At 34.1% G+C, this 16792-nt stretch overlaps 1 protein-coding gene across 1 annotated transcript in view; it reads left to right on the forward strand.

Annotated features, from left to right (window-relative positions):
• Positions 1 to 16792, forward strand: part of Faf1 (Fas associated factor 1) — a 286921-nt gene that overhangs the window by 83890 nt on the left and 186239 nt on the right. The window lies entirely within an intron of this gene.

Below are 16792 nucleotides of genomic sequence, written 5' to 3' on the forward strand. Positions count from 1 at the left end.
AAGAAGGGCCACTGTTTCAAAAAAGAACCTCCCCCTAGAGAGAGGTGTCATTGGCTCCACCCACCTTAAATATTTTCCCTCCTTGGGGGGAAAAGATTTAAGACTATGACAGGACCTGTGTGTTTAGAATCATTGAAATAGTGCTTATGTACTATTACTCATAATTTACGAAGGCAACAATCACTTATCTACTAATTTGAAAGGGAATTATTCATGCTTAATATTGGATTATTTCACCAATTTTTTCTTAGACTTTGTGACTTAAAATGATTTCTAATGCCACCTTGGAAGAAAGTCATTCCCCCCCACCCCCCCAGAAGTACATGGATTTTTCAGTAATATCTTGACTATTAATAGTTTCCCTTTTTTTCATTTCCATGGTTTATCAATGGGTTTCATCTTTTGAATTTGGCTTAAGCAATTCACTGCTTTTAGTTTTTTTCTTCAGTGGTCTCTATATGGTTTGTACCCGGTAGCTAAAGTCTTTGGCATATTTTTCGGACTCTTCAGTTGAATCCTAGGTTTAATTTTAATTTTTTCAATATAAGTTGCCCTTTCATTTTAAATCTCACTAAAGAGTATTATGTAGTATTATGTAGTATTATGTAGTTTTTTTTATTCCATGAAAAAATAGTTTTTGTTTTTATGTTGTAAATATGGCTCTATCAGAGCTGCTAAATATAAGTTATATATGTGGATATATATATATATAATTAAATAAGGAAATTTAGTTTTGAAATAGTAAAGCAAAGATAAACTGTTGCTGATTTACTGTTTTGAAGAATAGTAAAATGATTGTAAATAGATTGCTATCTTTTTTTCTGGTTGAAATTTTTGATAGCTAAAACTTTGCTTTAAAATACATATGGCTTAATTCATATAACTTGGGTGTGTTTCAAATTTCTCCCACAAGAGGGCAGAAAGGACTATTAGGCTGATAGCCTAAAAATGCCATTCAGTGTTTTCAAATTAGCTTCTCTTATATTAACAAAAAGGAGCATAATGGCCAAGTTATTGTTTGATTTACAGATAATTGGCATATTGCAGGGAGGAGACTTAATTTCACCCTTTTAAATTAAACAGGGAGATTTAAAAAGACATAAAATATTCATTAATGTTCGGTGATTATAAAGTAGTGGCATATATTTATTTTGCCTTTATTACTGTTTCGATGGGAAAATACTGCAAATATTTCCGAAATCGAGTTGGCCATACTGACAAGTTGATATGTTTAAGCAGTGTTAATGCAATCTGCTCACACCTGATATACTATGCAGAATGATTCAAAATGACAACATCAATTATTAAAAGAAATATTTAAAATTCTGTAAGTGTGCCATTGTGTGCCACAGTTGGCTGAAACTGTTCTCTGTGGCATACTATTTAGGTTATCAAATATATTTTAAACTTCAAGGACTTTAAAATAGTCAGTTTTTTCCCTACCATTTTCTAAATATCTTTTGAAAAATGTTCTAGAAAAATTTTTGCAGACAGATATTCTTATGTATTTCTTAATAGCTTAGTTTTTTAAAAAAATCTTTTTACTTTTTCTGAAGTTAATTCAAAAGAATGTTTTGACATGCTAGTTGCCAGAAAAAAAAATAAATGTAGTTGTTTCTGACATTTATTTCTGACTTTTATTTTGTGCAATTTAGAGAAAAGATGTGGGACAGTTCTGTAGGCTTGTGATTTTTTTTTTTCCCCTTCAACTTGTGAGATACCTGTGGTGGGAGTGGTTTCAAGGAAAGATAAAGTGCTGTCTAGCTAGCTTTAGAATTCATACTGACATTGTGGATTATGTAGAGTATACATATATTATTTCTGACTGACTAGAAGTCAGTTTGATTGCACCAGGATAAAAATACAATTTTTAAAAATTGTATATTATAAATAGTAGTATTTTTAATGTAGAAGCTTAATGATGCCACTATTTTACGTGATTAATTAATATCTGTCACCAATTTCAGGCACCATTTTTTCAGCTTTAAGCCTAAGAATGAATTCTAACCAGTATAATATATTGAGAGAAAGGAGGAAAGTTAAAAAAGCGAAAACAACAAATTGAAAATCCTGATCATTTTTCCTGAGTACTACTATTATTTTTGTGTTCTAAGTGAAAAAAGTTCTTAATTTTTGAAAGCTTTGAATAAAAACAGTGTAATATTTTTCACATAAATTATTATTAAATGAAGTAAAATCAAGTAAGGCACTACTTTAATTGCTAATTAGGGAAAATTAAAACATAGTCATCATAGAAAATAAAACTAATTCAGTTTAAATTTCAAAATTTTAAGTGACCATATGGTCTTCTAAGTTAGTGGTGATAAACTGATAGTTGTACAAGTATTTGTTCATTCTGACACTGAACTGTTGCCTTACAATACATGGCATTTGTCTTCTGGGTGCTCAAGATTTTAATTTAAGCTAGCTAGTTACTGAGGAGTTTTGGTTTTGATCTTGTTTTTGTTTTAAGCCCTTTTCAAATCCTTCTACTTACATTGTCCTTCTACTTGAAGAAAAGGCAGTAAGGATATCAAAATGTCAGAATGTAGAGAGTTGCCAGTAGATACAGGGGAAAAAAAAAAACAACTCCTTTCTCTTTTCTGACAAAATGTCTTGTAAAAATGTTCAAATAACAAGATAAATTATGACTATATTTTAATCTATATTTCAGGACCAATTAGGTCCTAAATTAGATGTTTGTCACGTTAAAATACTGAAATTTCACATTTTTAAACAGTTGATTCTGCAGATTCTAGTAATTTTGTCAAATACTATTAAAGATCTGTGATTTTTAAATGCACTTGATATGGGCTAATATAAGGCGGGAAAATATTGATTTCTGCAAACCCTAAACCCAGGTGTGGAAAGGAAATAAAGTCCCTGAAATCAAGCCAATTTTCCTTGGAAACTGATTCTTTGTTGTCTGCCTTACTGCAAAAGCTTATGCTAGGCAAAATATCTACTTTTCTTTGGAGCTGTCATATAAACTTAAGGGAATATACATCTGACCCAGAATAACAATGATAAGAAACCTAAGTATTTTTATTGCGGAATCATGGAGTATCACTTATCTGTTGCAGTGAGAAGCATAATGAATAGCTGTTGGAATTACTTAAATCCTTTCCCAAGTTTCACTTTACCCCAGAATTCATTCTTATTCATGTTGATTTAGTTCTTAACCTGAATGAAAAGGGGAAAATGACAGTTTATAATGCTATATCTTGCAGGGACTAATACCACATTTCATTATTAGAATCATGTTGTACAAACTAGTGATTAGGTGAGAAGCAAATCAGGTTTGAATTAGTATCAAGAAATAAACTAAATACATAAATGATACCAATTTGTAAAAAATAATTGTGAAACCATAAGGTTAATTCTGAATTGAAATTTGAACTTGGTCCAACTTTCATGCTCCTATTTTTGTTACATATTGTTACATATTCAACTTGTTTGACTTATACTTTGGATTATTTTTCTTTAATATTGTTGGCTAGTGACAATTACAAAATATGTAGTCTTTTACAGTTAATATTAATGAACATTTTTCTAATATTGAATCGAGTATAACTTTTAAACTAAAATACTCTTTAAATGTTTTAAGTGTTAGGTGGCTTTGTTGTTGTTTGGTTTATTTTTCAGTGTGGGAAATGGGGACTGCTGGCATAGAACTAGAGTGGAGTAGCTAGCTAGACTGCAAATATAAGACAATAAATTACGTGTGTGTTTATTTAATTTGAGTGGTTTGTTTTTTCTGTAAGTGTCATGTATTAGTTCATTTAGAATGGATAATTTTAATTAGCATATATCATAGTCTTTTTTTTTTTAAACTCGAAATCACAAGTGACACCTTAGCAAGAATGAAACACATAATTTCTTAAGGGATAGTAAATTTTAACTCTACTTGGGGCTTTTAGAAAAGGAGATTTTGAGCTTCTTTTAAATTAGATATATATTAGTGGTTTCAAGTTGCATTGTAAAGTTGTATTGCAGCCATATTGCTTGAAATGAACAACTCAGTACTGATAATTTTATAACTATTAAGGTTTTCTGTGGTTCTCAAAACATTATCCCCTTAGGAAATACATTTAAGTATTGTTTACAGTGTAGCTGTTCATTTTAGAATAATCTGGATTTTTTTTTTCAGCCTGTATTTTTTCACTTGTACTTTAAGGATATGTAAGCAATGAGATTTTGTTTAAGGACAATGGTTTAGCCTTTTGTTGCTTGATATATGTGTTCTCTGTAGGTATTCTAAACGTAATCTATTTGATTTTGTCTCATAATAGATAGTTTATATGTTGGTAGTTTTGAAATCCCTGTGTTAAGAAAGATTATATTCAGTTATCAGAAACTAATAAACATTAGACATTTTTTATATTCAAGAAAAGGCAGAGAGTAAATAATTGCACTGGTGACCAATACTGTAATAATCCTGTTTTACAATATGCACTTGACAGGTTGTAATAGTGCTAATTGAAGAGACTAATTCACACTTGCTTCATTCTATTCAAAGGCAAAATCAGCAGCTTGTTTTGCTTTTGACCAGATGGTCCTCATGAACACCTACTGTGCACTTTAAGTGCTTTACTAGAATTACAAAGGCTGGGGGCTGTGTTCGACTCCAAATGATTTGGGGAGGGGGGGGACCTCTGTGCTCAATGGATCTGGTGCAAGTAAATTAATTCTAGTGGACCCATTACACATTGAGCCCCCTTTTCAAAGCTCTGAGCCTCCTCGCTTGCTCTGTAGCAATGAGAAAGAGAAAGAGAAAGGCAGATTACTGCAAACAGAAATAAAAAAAAGGGGTATGAAAGGGAGAAAAGAGGCCTTGAAGCCTTTCATATCATTTGAGTTTTTCAAGTGCGTTATTTTTGGGGAGGGTGGATGTATGAAAAGCCAATTGGAGTTTTTTTTGTTTTAAAGTGCGCTATTTAAGCACCATGAATATAGGCTCAAGAGCAACAGTTGACTGAGTTTACTGTGGTGAAGCTTTGTGTCCGAGGATGAATCAAATTCATTATATTCAACTCTTTGTGTTTTAACATGAATGTAGGGTTAGTTTCACAAGACTGTGTCTGTTTAGGATAATTATAATTTAATATTTTCCTTTCATAAAGTTATCACTGTAGATGTCTAAAATTTTAATCAAAGCAGATTTTGTACATTGACTTTGAAGCACTCTGACAGTTTAAAATTCAAAGGAAAGCCCTTTTAGTTTTCAAAAGAAAGAAAGGCTCATTCTAATGGTATTGAAGCAGAGATTATTATAACTAATTAGAAGTCACACATCTGTTAGCTTTTGGTTTGTGACTTATTTATGTATTTTTGAGTAAAATATATACTTTAAAATATATTGCTTTATTGAGTAAATTGAAAGGATAAAATACACATAAAAGAATCATTATTTGAGCCGGCTGTTTTTGTAAATTTCTTCATGATCCTATATGTTTATGTAATGTAATGATGTGCTTTAAATTTGACTAGAAATTGTATTGATTAGCCTTAAGTTGGGTATACTTTTCAGCAAAATATTTTCACACAGTTCTATTAGCATAATTTTGGTCATTGTATAGTCGTTATAAAATATTAACTAATAAATTTCGGACATGTTATAGTTATCCCCGAAGCTGTTCATGTATAATATAACTTAGAATATTGACACTAAGTTCCTATCATATGCTCTGTAGGTTAAGATCAGGGTCCAAATTTAGAAATACATGTCAGTTGTTTTTGTGTACTGTTGTAGTTTCTAATGATCTATTTTAATGACATGGCTTATATGTTTGGTGACATGCCTAACACTGTTAAAAATTCATTTTATTAATAGCTACTCGACAACAGCAAGATTATACCAGTAATACATATTGTAAACATACCTTGCTGAATAGCTATAGAATTTATATTTAAAAAGAAATAATGCCTCAAGTGTACCTTTATCAGTATTTTTATTACATTCATAGAACATAAAATACAGAAATTTAAAAGCAACCACAAAATTATTTTTCAGAGACTTAATTTAAGAAAGTAACATGCCATCTTTGATATTTGAAATAAAATTTGATTCATATTGCCTGTAAATATGGTTATTACTTTGGGACTTTGCATTGACATGTAAGTTGTGGGGGTGGGAAGAAATAAGCGGAATTCTCAAACCTTTAACCAACAAAATATCTAAGGAAATTTGTGAGCAGTGAAGTGATAATGAATTGACATCCTTGGGGAGAAAATATTTCAAGAAAAAAATTTTTGAAGGATTAAGAAAAATTCACAGAAAAAAAATCTTGGCAGTAAATAAAGGTAAAACTCATAGATGCTTTAGCTACAAAAAAAAGCTATCTTTAAAGCCAGAACCTCAATTAGCAGAAGTGCATTGATTATGCCTATATATGCACTTATTTAGGCAGGGCTAATTCTCTGCTTTTACAGAAAGCATGGTTATAGTCCTTTCTCCTCCTGAAGTATAGTTTATTCCAGTATTAAAATATTAACCCCTAGATTTCTGAATGAAGAGATGAGGCTCCCTCCTGTAGAGTAATGGTTGGGAAAGACTGCACTTTCATCATAGACTTGTCTAAGTACCATGTTACTTAAGCTGAAAAATATTTTAACACATAAGTGTCATAAAATAGGAGTAATATCCTCAACTTCTTCTTGACCAGCCTCTCCCAGTAAAATAAACCAATAGACACAAAACAAGGAATTAAATCCAGTAATGGATATGTAGAAAATTATTTACATGTTTTTCCTTGTAGGCAAAGGTAGTTTTAACATAACCTAAAACATCTGGCTATTGTATTTTTCTTTTCTCTAGTGTGTCCAATATACAATTCAGTGATGTGTGGTTCAGGTATTCTTTTTCTAAAAAAACATATTTGAATTAATGACTATATTTTGAAAAAATCTGTTGCTCGATTTAGAACTGTCTTGCTTTGCTACCTTCAATTTAAACCTAATATTACTTTTAAAATATTTCTTAAAGAAAATACTTTCAAAGCTCATAGCAAATGCTTTGTATTAAATGGCAATGTATTCCTCGCTTTGTGGTCATTGCGTGACCAGACGATAGAGTACTGGATTGTTCTGAGGTTTTACAGCTGCAAGGCAAAAGCATCTGCTCATTGCAAAGCCATGATTGTTTAATTTTGACACTGACTTTTCAATGCATCTTGTACCAAGCACTGGATTAGATGCCACTAAGGCGAAGTTTGTTTAAAGTTGCTCCCAAAGTGCAGCTGTCCCCATATATGGCCTTGTAGCTTATCCAAAACAGACTTAAGATCAGTCAGAATCTTTGTGTAGGGTCACCTCACTAGGTTAGAGAGGCTCAGAGGAAAAATGTTAATGGTATTATTTATTGTGAATTACTGCAAAACTAGTTTCTAGGCTCATTATGTATACAAGTCCCCCTCCCTTTTTTGAGGGCAGTAAAATCATTATTAAATATTTAGCTTTTAAACTGGATTATAATGATTAAGTATTAGATGCTCTTGTATGCATAAACTACTATTCTTCCACAATCATTTGGAGGAAGAAGAGAGTTTAGCTTATTGGTCACTAAAGTAGTAATTGACTGAAAGATTTTAAAATGGCTCTGCTAAAATCTTGAAACGTGGACATTTTTATAGAATGATAATTTTTCTTTAATGTTTCAAGTGAATGAAAAATGAAAGAGCACTTCACTTCCCAGGTTTCCTGGGATTGTGTGAATTTCTACCCAGCTGGTCCAAATTGATTGATACAGGGCCAAATATTTATCTGCCTACATTTCAAAGTCTATAATTTGCTAATGAATTGTGGTAATAATCTTTCATCATACATGAAAGATTTAGCCAAACAATTTGCTAAGTATGTATTTTGATCATAAAATTTTTGGACTTATACCAAGCTTTACATCTATTTTACAGCTAATACATGCAGGTCAAGGGAGGGCAATTGGAGAAATATTATTGAACCTGGACACTTGGTGGAAAGGAATGAGGGAAACAAGGAAAGAAGGTACCTTAGAAAAGAGTAATTCAGAGAAAGTGCTATTACAGAGGAAAACAAATTATATTTGCATCAATAGTACAAATTTTTTTTTTTTTTGAATACCAGCACAGTTTTAGCCTGCAGTGCCCAAATATGTGGGAACCAATTTAGATGAAGGCAGGGACAGATTTTTTTTTTCTTATTTTGGCTACAGCTATTACCACACTTGGATTATGGGATCTTTTCTTAGAAACTTGATGCTATAGTCAAATGTCCACAAATTTGAATAACTGAATGCATTAAAATTAAAGCAAAATGTTGATTAGGATCAAATTTAAAATAATCCAATGGAGAAATAAATGTGACTTCACCAATTCCAGAAGCAGAGGTAGCTCTTGAAATAACTACAGGCAAAAGAGTATGCTTTTTTTCCCCCTCTAAGACATTGTAGATGGAAAAATGATTGTGCAAAGGATATTAAGCTTGTATTTCTGGGAGGAAAATAAAACATTAAGTAACTTCTGATTGGGAAAGAGAAAGTAGCATTTATGTATTTGGGGGCAGAAATATAAACTATATTACTGAGGAAATCCAGGATTGCTCTATATAGGGAAAGGGCAAGAAAATGTTCAAAATACATCTCTTGTGCATATAAAATGGAGGAGACCAAGTCACAGTGACTTCCAACTTGACTAATATAAAGTTATTTTCATATTGACCATGTCAAGAATATTAATAATGGATAACAAATTTTTTTCCCTTGCCTAGTTATTTAATAGTAAGTAGTTTAAGGAAACAACAGAAAAACTTTGTCTTATAGACAGAAACCATATACATTATAAAAGTGTTGGACATTTGTTTTTATAGATTTTAAAGTTGAGTGAATGGTTCCCCCTCTGTTTAAATTATTTTATATACAGCTATTTAGTATTCTCTTTTTTTTGGCTGCAAATGTTTTTTTAACACTGTGGATCCCCCTTGTTAGCCCAACTGCCTCCTTCTTGAACTTGGCCTGGGTGCAGCCCTGAGCTCTTCAGCTCAGAGCTACTGCCCTACTTCTTGAGCCACAGCACCACTTCCAGTTTTCTATTGGTTAATTGGAGGTAAGAGTCTCATGGTCTTTAGTGCCCGGTCTGGCTTTGAACTGGGATCTTTAGATCTTAGCCTCCTGAGTAGCTAGGATTACAGGTGTGAACCGCCATGCTCCGCTTAACTGCTAGACCTCTTGAATATGTAATTGTCATATTTGCAGAGTATTAACTTGTAGTCATTTATATAATTCTCTTGTTTTTTTTTTTCCTCCACTAGGAGTAACATGCTTTAAATGTTATTATGGTAAATCTAAAAGTTTACCACTGGATAATTTTTTTTTTTTTTTTTTTGGTGCCAGTCCTGGGTTTCAGCTCCGGGCTGAGCACTGTCCTTGGACTTTCTCAAGGCTAGAGCTCTACCACTTGAGCCTCAGCACCACTTCCGGCTTTTTTTCTATTTATGTGGTACCGAGGAATCGAACCTGGGTCTTTGTACATGCTAGGCAAGCACTGTACCACTAGGCCAAACTCCTGGCCCCACCACTGGATAATCTTAAAGTACTTTAAAGATCTCTACATTTAAGCACAGTTTCATCTTTTTTTTTTTTTTTTTGCTAGTCCTAGGGTTTGAACTCAGGGCCTAAGTACTATCTTTAGGCATTCTCAAGACTAGAACTCTACCACTTGAGCCACAGCACCATTTCCGGCTTTTCCTATGTCGATGTATGTAGTATTGAGGAATTGAACCCAGGCCTTTGTGCATGCTAGGCAAGCACTCTACCACTAGGCTACACTCCTGGCCCAAGCACAGCTTCATCTTATAAATCGAAAATCTTTCTTTATATGATGACTTTCTCCATTCTTCTTTTTTCTTTTTTGCTGAGTTAAAATTTTATCAATTTATTGGCATAGTTTTTGTGGGTATATTGTTACTGTGTTATGATAATAACTACAGTAAATATTTAATATAAGTTTTGGTTTGGAGACTTTTTTCTCTGTCTATATTATTATAGAAAGGTTCCATAATCATTATGAAGAAAAATATAATGAAAATCACATTTAAATAAAATTAATATAAATAAATGATAAATAAGGTAACTAGTGAGATTCCTGATTTTTCTTATGAAAACTCAATTTTCAAAAACAAATATTAGAGCTAGATCATAATAAATTCAAACTATACTGCTGACATTTGTTTCTAGTTCTTTTGGTATAGTTATCAAAAGCACTTACAATTACATGACTGCCTTTGCAAGATAAAGTTGATTTATTGGAACTACTAAAAGTAATTTGAAATCAGGTATGGTAAGCAGTTGATTTGTTCAATCTGAGTACTTTAATTAGGTTTTGTGTCTCTTTCCTGAGTTTTTTTTTCCTCTTGTTAACATATTAAGTATAGCACCTAGTACACTCATTTACAATTATTTATTTGTTTGCTTTCCCTTTAGATTATTTGCACCTTAAAACTAGAATTGTGTGTGTCTCTGTGTGTGTTTGTTTGCTGATTCTAGGTCTTGCAGGGCCTGGGCTCTGGCCCTGAGCTTCTTTGTGCCCAAGGCTCCAACTCTTGAGCCACATTGCCACTTCAGTGTGTGTGCGTGTGCGTGCGTTCGTGTGTGTGTGTGTACACACACACACACACCAGTACTGGAGCTTGAACTCAGGGCCTGAATACTGTCCTTGGGCTTTCTCAACACTAGAGAGCTCTACCGCTTGAGCCACAGCACCGCTTCTGGCCTTTTCTATGTATGTGAAACCAAGAAATTGAACCCTGGTCTTTGTGCATGCTAGGCAAGCACTCTTCCACTAGAGCAAACTCTCAGCCCGCCACTTCAGTTTTTAAATGGATTATTGGAGAGAAGATTCTCACAGGGCCATTTTTGCCAGGGCTGGCTTTGAACCGTAATCCTCAGATCTCAGCCTACTGGATAGCTAGGATTTTATAGGGCACTCGTCATATTTTGTGGGTTTTTGTTGTTGTTTTGTTTTGTTTTTAAATGTATCTCAGGCTTGCCTTAAATTTATAATCTTGCCTCATACTGCCAAAGTACTGAAATTATAGGTGGTATTACACTCTAAACCTCAAATTCATCTCTTTATTACAGAGACAACTAATGAATTGTTCAGAGAATTTGTGGTCCCTGAGCTCTTTATTTAGTTCAAGTCTACCGCCCTACTCCTGGACCTGGGTGGTGTCCCTGAGCTCTTCAGCTCAAGGCTACCGCCCTATCCTTGAGCCAAGCCCCACTTCCCATTTTCTAGAGGTTAATTGGAGATGAAAGTCTCAGGTTCTTTTGTGCCCTTGTTGGCTTTGAATCTTGATCCTCAGATCTCAGCCTCCTGAGAAGCTAGGGTTATAAGCGTGAGCCACTGAGCCCATTGCGCCCTGCTAGCCATGAATTATTTCTGAGAGCAAAAGAGGCATACAAAGTCAAAAGAAGTTATCAAAGTGTTTGAAATTTTATATATTTCAAATATTAGTGTTGTATTTTCTAAAAGATTATTGGAAGAGAGTCTGTTTCATTCTGGTGCTAGAGATTGATCCTAGGCCTTGCACATAGAAATACTCTGCTACTTGAACTATGTAGCTCCTTTTCCCTTCTTCTCCCCCCCCCCCTTCCTTGCTTTATTTATTTAAGGATTAGCAGCCAAGACTGTTTTAAAGGATAAAATCTTTGGAGGCTGGCCAGGAACTCACCATCTTCCAGTCTTAACCTCCTGAGTAGCTGGAATTACAGGTGTATGCCTCCATTCTGACATTAGTTAGCTTGTGATAGCAGAAAGATCAGTACTGCACTATAATATACATAAGGAATTTGAGTTCTAACTCACATTCCACCAACAAGCTACATACTCATCTATCCCCATGTGTCGTGATATTTATTTTTCATGTTTGGAGTTTTCATAATGTAAAACTGCAGAAACTTGAGTTTTTTTCTAGTGAAAATATAAAATGTCTTAGACCCTTAACATACCTGTGAAATCTTCTCTACTTCATTAAACTTTGTATACTCTTTGTTGCAGCTCCTTCATCTCTTCCCTCCCTCCCCCCTTCCCCGCCTCTCTTAATTTCTTGTTTTGTCCTCGGGCTTGAACTCTGGGCCTGGGGCGATCCTCAGATCTCAGCCTCTTGAGTAGCTAGGATTAAAGATGTGAGCCACTGTACCCAGCTTCTTTTGTCCTTTTGTTTTCTAGTTTTCTTCCCAACAAGTATAGTTTGGATATGGTTTTGAGTATGTCCATTCAGTGGTTCACATCCTGGAAGCTGTCTTCAATGTGCTCATAATGAGAAGTAGGTATGTCTTTAAAAAGTAATCTTAACACAAGATGATTAGGTCTTAAGGGAAACTGCTCTGGGAAGGAATTACAGTAATTCTTAGAGGATCCTAATTACTTGCATTGGAGAAGAAGATAGGGAAGAAGGAGGAGAGTGAGAATCAGAATTTGTCACTTAAGCAGTCATTCTATACATAAACATGACACTATTAAAGGTGACTTGAAGGTACTACCTATAAAGTGAAAGGTAAATATCATGGGCTGGAAACGTAGCCTAGTGGTAGAGTGCTCACCTAGCATGCACATTTGATTCCTCAGTACCACACACAGAAAAAGCTGGAAGTGGCAGTCTGGCTCAAGTGGCAGAGTGCTAGCCTTGAGCAAAATGTCTCCCAGGACAGTGCCCAGGCCCTGAGTTATAGCCCCAAGATGGCAAAAAAAAAGCAAATGCCAGAATGGGAAAAATGTTTTTTGTTTTTTTTTAATATAAATTGGTGAGACTTATTTCCAGAATAATGAAAAGTTCTATTCAGTAGACTAAAATGACAATCTAACTGAAATGTTTCAACAGGTGTAAATAGGCATTTCCTGAGAGAAGATATACAAGAAAATATGAAAATTGCTTATTTTTTTTTTCATTAGAGAAATGCAAGTAAAAAATCCAATGAAATTGAAAACATTGTCAAGGAGACATAGCACTTTTAGGTTTATTGTGGCACTAGTATGGAAGCAGCCTAAATGTCTTATCAGTGAGTAGCTTTTTCTAAAATGTGGTAAATATGCAGAGTGGAATACTATTCAGCCTTATAAAACAGAATGTCATTTGCAAGAGCAAGAATGAGCTTTAAAGGCATTCCTTTTTTTTACTGCCGAATATCCCATTGTATGAATGTGCCACATATATTATCCATTAGTGAATATTTGTTTGCTTTGATCTTTTAGCCTCTATGAATAATGCTTCTATTCTGTGCATAATTCATGCCCACATTTATTTTGAGGACATTTCCAAATTGTTTGGTATATAACTAGGTGGAGTATTGCTGGATCCACTGGTAGTTATGCCATATGTATTTTTTAAATTGAATTATAATAAGTAGTATATATCGCACACAACATAACATATATATATATATAACACATGTATATATACATCTTAATCATTTGTAAATGTTTATTATATTTATACAGACTTTCCTGCCTGGGCTAGCTTGAAATCACAATCCTTATATCTCAGTCTCCTAAGTAGAGAGAATTATGGGTATAAGGCACTGGTGCTCAGCTAATATGTAGCTTTTGATTTGGGTTTATTTCAATTACGTTAATGTTTTTAAGATTATGTTTGCCTATATCAGAATTTGCGTGCCCCCTCCCCCCTTTTTTTTGCCAGTCTTGGGGCTTGAACTCAGGGCCTAGACACTGTCTTTGGGCCACTTCTGGCATTTTCTGGTTTTGTGGTATCAGGGAATCGAACCCAGGGCTTCGCATATACTGAAACTAGGCTATGCTCCTGGCCCAGAATTTGCCCTGCCCCGCCCCTCCTTTTTTTTTTTTTTTTTTGCCAGTCTTGAGCTTTGAACTCAGGGCCTGAGCAATATCCTTTGGCTTTCTCAAGGCTAGAGCTCTATCACTTCAGCCACAGCACCACTTCTGGCTTTTTTTTTTTTTTTTTTTTTTTTTTTAAATGTATGTGGTATGGAGGAATTGAACCTGGGTCTTCATGCATGTTAGGTGAGCACTCTACCACTAGGCCACACTCCTGGCCCCAGAATTTGCCTTTTTTAAAGCTGAAAATGTCACATTTTATTTATCCATTTACTCATTGATGGACTCCTGGGATTCTTTCATTTTTTGGCTATTATAAATAATGCTGCTACAAATATCTGTGAGATCCAGTTTTCAAGTTTTGGGGAATATACTAAGAAGTGAGATTGTGAAATTGCATAGTAAGTCTATATTAAAGTTTTTGAAGAATCGTTGTTTTCTTTAGTAGAAGGTATACTGTTTTACATTCCTACCAGTAATTCTAGTATTATAGTTTCAATATTTCAATATTAAAACAAAACAATAGCTAACCTAATTGATTAAACTTGCAGCTCATTATGGTTTGGAATTACATTTACCGAATGGCTAGCAGTTATAGAACATTGTCTTATGTGTTTTGTTGGCTGTTTATATTTCTACTTAGGAGGAATGTTCAAGTTTTTTTTTTTTTCTTTAATTTGGAGAGGTTTTTTTTTTTTTTTTTTTGCCAGTCCTGAGCTTGGGCTCAGGGCTTGAACACTGTCCTTGGACTTGCTCAAGGCTCTCTATCACTTGAGCCTCAGCACCACTTCCGGCTTTTTTTTGCTATGTATGTGGTACCGAGGAATCGAACCCGGGTCTTCATGCATGCTAGGCAAGCATTCTACCACTAGGCCAAACTCCTGGTCCCAAGGTTTTTTTTTTTTTTTTCAAAGAGTAATGAGGGGGGCCGGGAGTTTGGCCTAGTGGTTAAAGTGCTTGCCTAGCATGCATGAAGACCCGGGTTCGATTCCTCGGTACCCCACATACATAGCAAAAAGCCAGAAGTGGTGCTGAGGCTCAAGTGGTAGAGCTCTAGCCTTGAAAAAGTCCAAGGACAGTGCTCAAGCCCTGAGCTCAAGCCCAGGACTGGCAAAAAAACAAAAAAAAACAAAGAGTAATGAGGATGTTATGGAATTAGCAATGGTAATTGTGAATTTCTCAAGTTGTACATGCAAGATTAAAGTAGACCAAACAAAAGAGTAAACAGGGAGAATAGACTTGAGAAAGCGAACTACACCTACAGAATGAAAAATTGTCTTAAAAGGAAGATTGGAAGACTAGGGATAACGACACTTAGAAGCATCAAGTTTCAGTTTACTGATGTTTGTTAAGAATTTAAATCAGGGCCGGGAGTTTGGCCTAGTGGTTAAAGTGCTTGCCTAGCATGCATGAAGACCCGGGTTCGATTCCTTGGTACCACATACATAGAAAAAAGCCAGAAGTGGTGCTGAGGCTCAAGTGGTAGAGTGCTAAGCCTTGAGAAAGTCCAAGGACAGTGCTCAGGCCCTGAGCCCAAGTCAAAAAAAAAAAAGCAACAAATGAAAGTATAATGTTAAAAAAAAAAAAAAGAAAGTATAATGTCTTGGTACCTTACACTGTTACTTTAAAATTAATAAAATTAATTACTATAAATAAACAAAATCATTGTAAAAACTAATAAATAAAATTAATTACTTAAAAATAATAGAAAATGTACATTTTTCTCCTATTAAGGTGTCTATCAATTTTATGAAAAGTAACGTTTATGTAAAGTTTAAATATGATTTTTACACCATTTGAATTTTTTTGTTTTTATTTTTGAAACATCCTCCATAATTGGAGAACATAGCTTAAAGACCATGGTGTTTTCTGACAATTCTGTGCTATGTATTAGAACTATTTGTAATTTCTTTCAAATTTTGGAGATGGTAAATCTATTTAGATTTTGACATTAAATATTAAAAGACTACTTCTATAATGGAGTTAAGTAGTCTAATCAATTACAAACTTAAAAAATTTTTGGAGGTCTCTTCTCACCTTAGACAATAGGTTAAATATTTTGTTGGTATGGTTGAGACAGACAGAAAATGCTGTTAGACAACATGAATATTTGTTGATCTTATTTAAAGTGTGAAAACATTCAAACAGTTCTAATTAGGTGCAAGTGCACTCTTTCTCTAGAGGTACATCTTTTGACACCAGCTACTCAGTTTCACATTGAAATACAGTGCTTCATGGAATTGAAATAGCACAGATACTAAAAATACTTTATTCATAACAATTTACTTAGGTAATTTTAATAAAACCTTTCCTATTCTTTGTAAAGTTAAGTAGTTGGAGCTAATCAGAAGATGCTTGGTTATGCTAAAAATTAATAGGTTAGTATTTGATTTTCAATGTGGCTTTGTATTATTAAATCATTTATAGAGATTTTGTGTGTATGTGCGCGCGCGCGCGCGCGCGCGCGCGTGTGTGTGCGTGTGTGTGTGTGTGTGGGTGATGGAGCTTGAACTCAGCTTGGGTTTGTCCCTGAGCTCTTCAGCTCAAAGCTACCACCCTACCCCTGGGCCTGAGAAATGTCATTTAGTTCCTGAGCTCAAGGCTAAAACTGTGGTTTGAAGACATTTGTTCTATAAAATGTACTTTAGGGATCCTGAACATGGCCTAGTGGTAGAGTGCTTGTCTAGCAACACGAAGCCCTGGGTTCAATTCCTTGGTATCATAAACACAGAAAAAAAGCTGAAAATGATGTTGTGGATGAAGTGATAGAGAGTTAGCCTTGAAAAAGTCCAAGGACAGTGCCCAGGCTCCGAGTTACATAGTTCCGGGACTGGCAAAAATAAAAAATAAATATATAAAATAAAAATAAAAATGTACCACAAATGAATATACAATAGAGAATAAACTAAAAATTTTAAAGTTTATATATAAATATATATTTATATATATATATATATATATTTGTGTGT

The sequence above is a fragment of the Megascapheus bottae genome, chromosome 6, assembly GCF_031878675.1.
Source record: "Megascapheus bottae isolate mThoBot1 chromosome 6, mThoBot2.hap1, whole genome shotgun sequence".
Classification (NCBI taxonomy): Eukaryota; Metazoa; Chordata; class Mammalia; order Rodentia; family Geomyidae; genus Megascapheus; species Megascapheus bottae.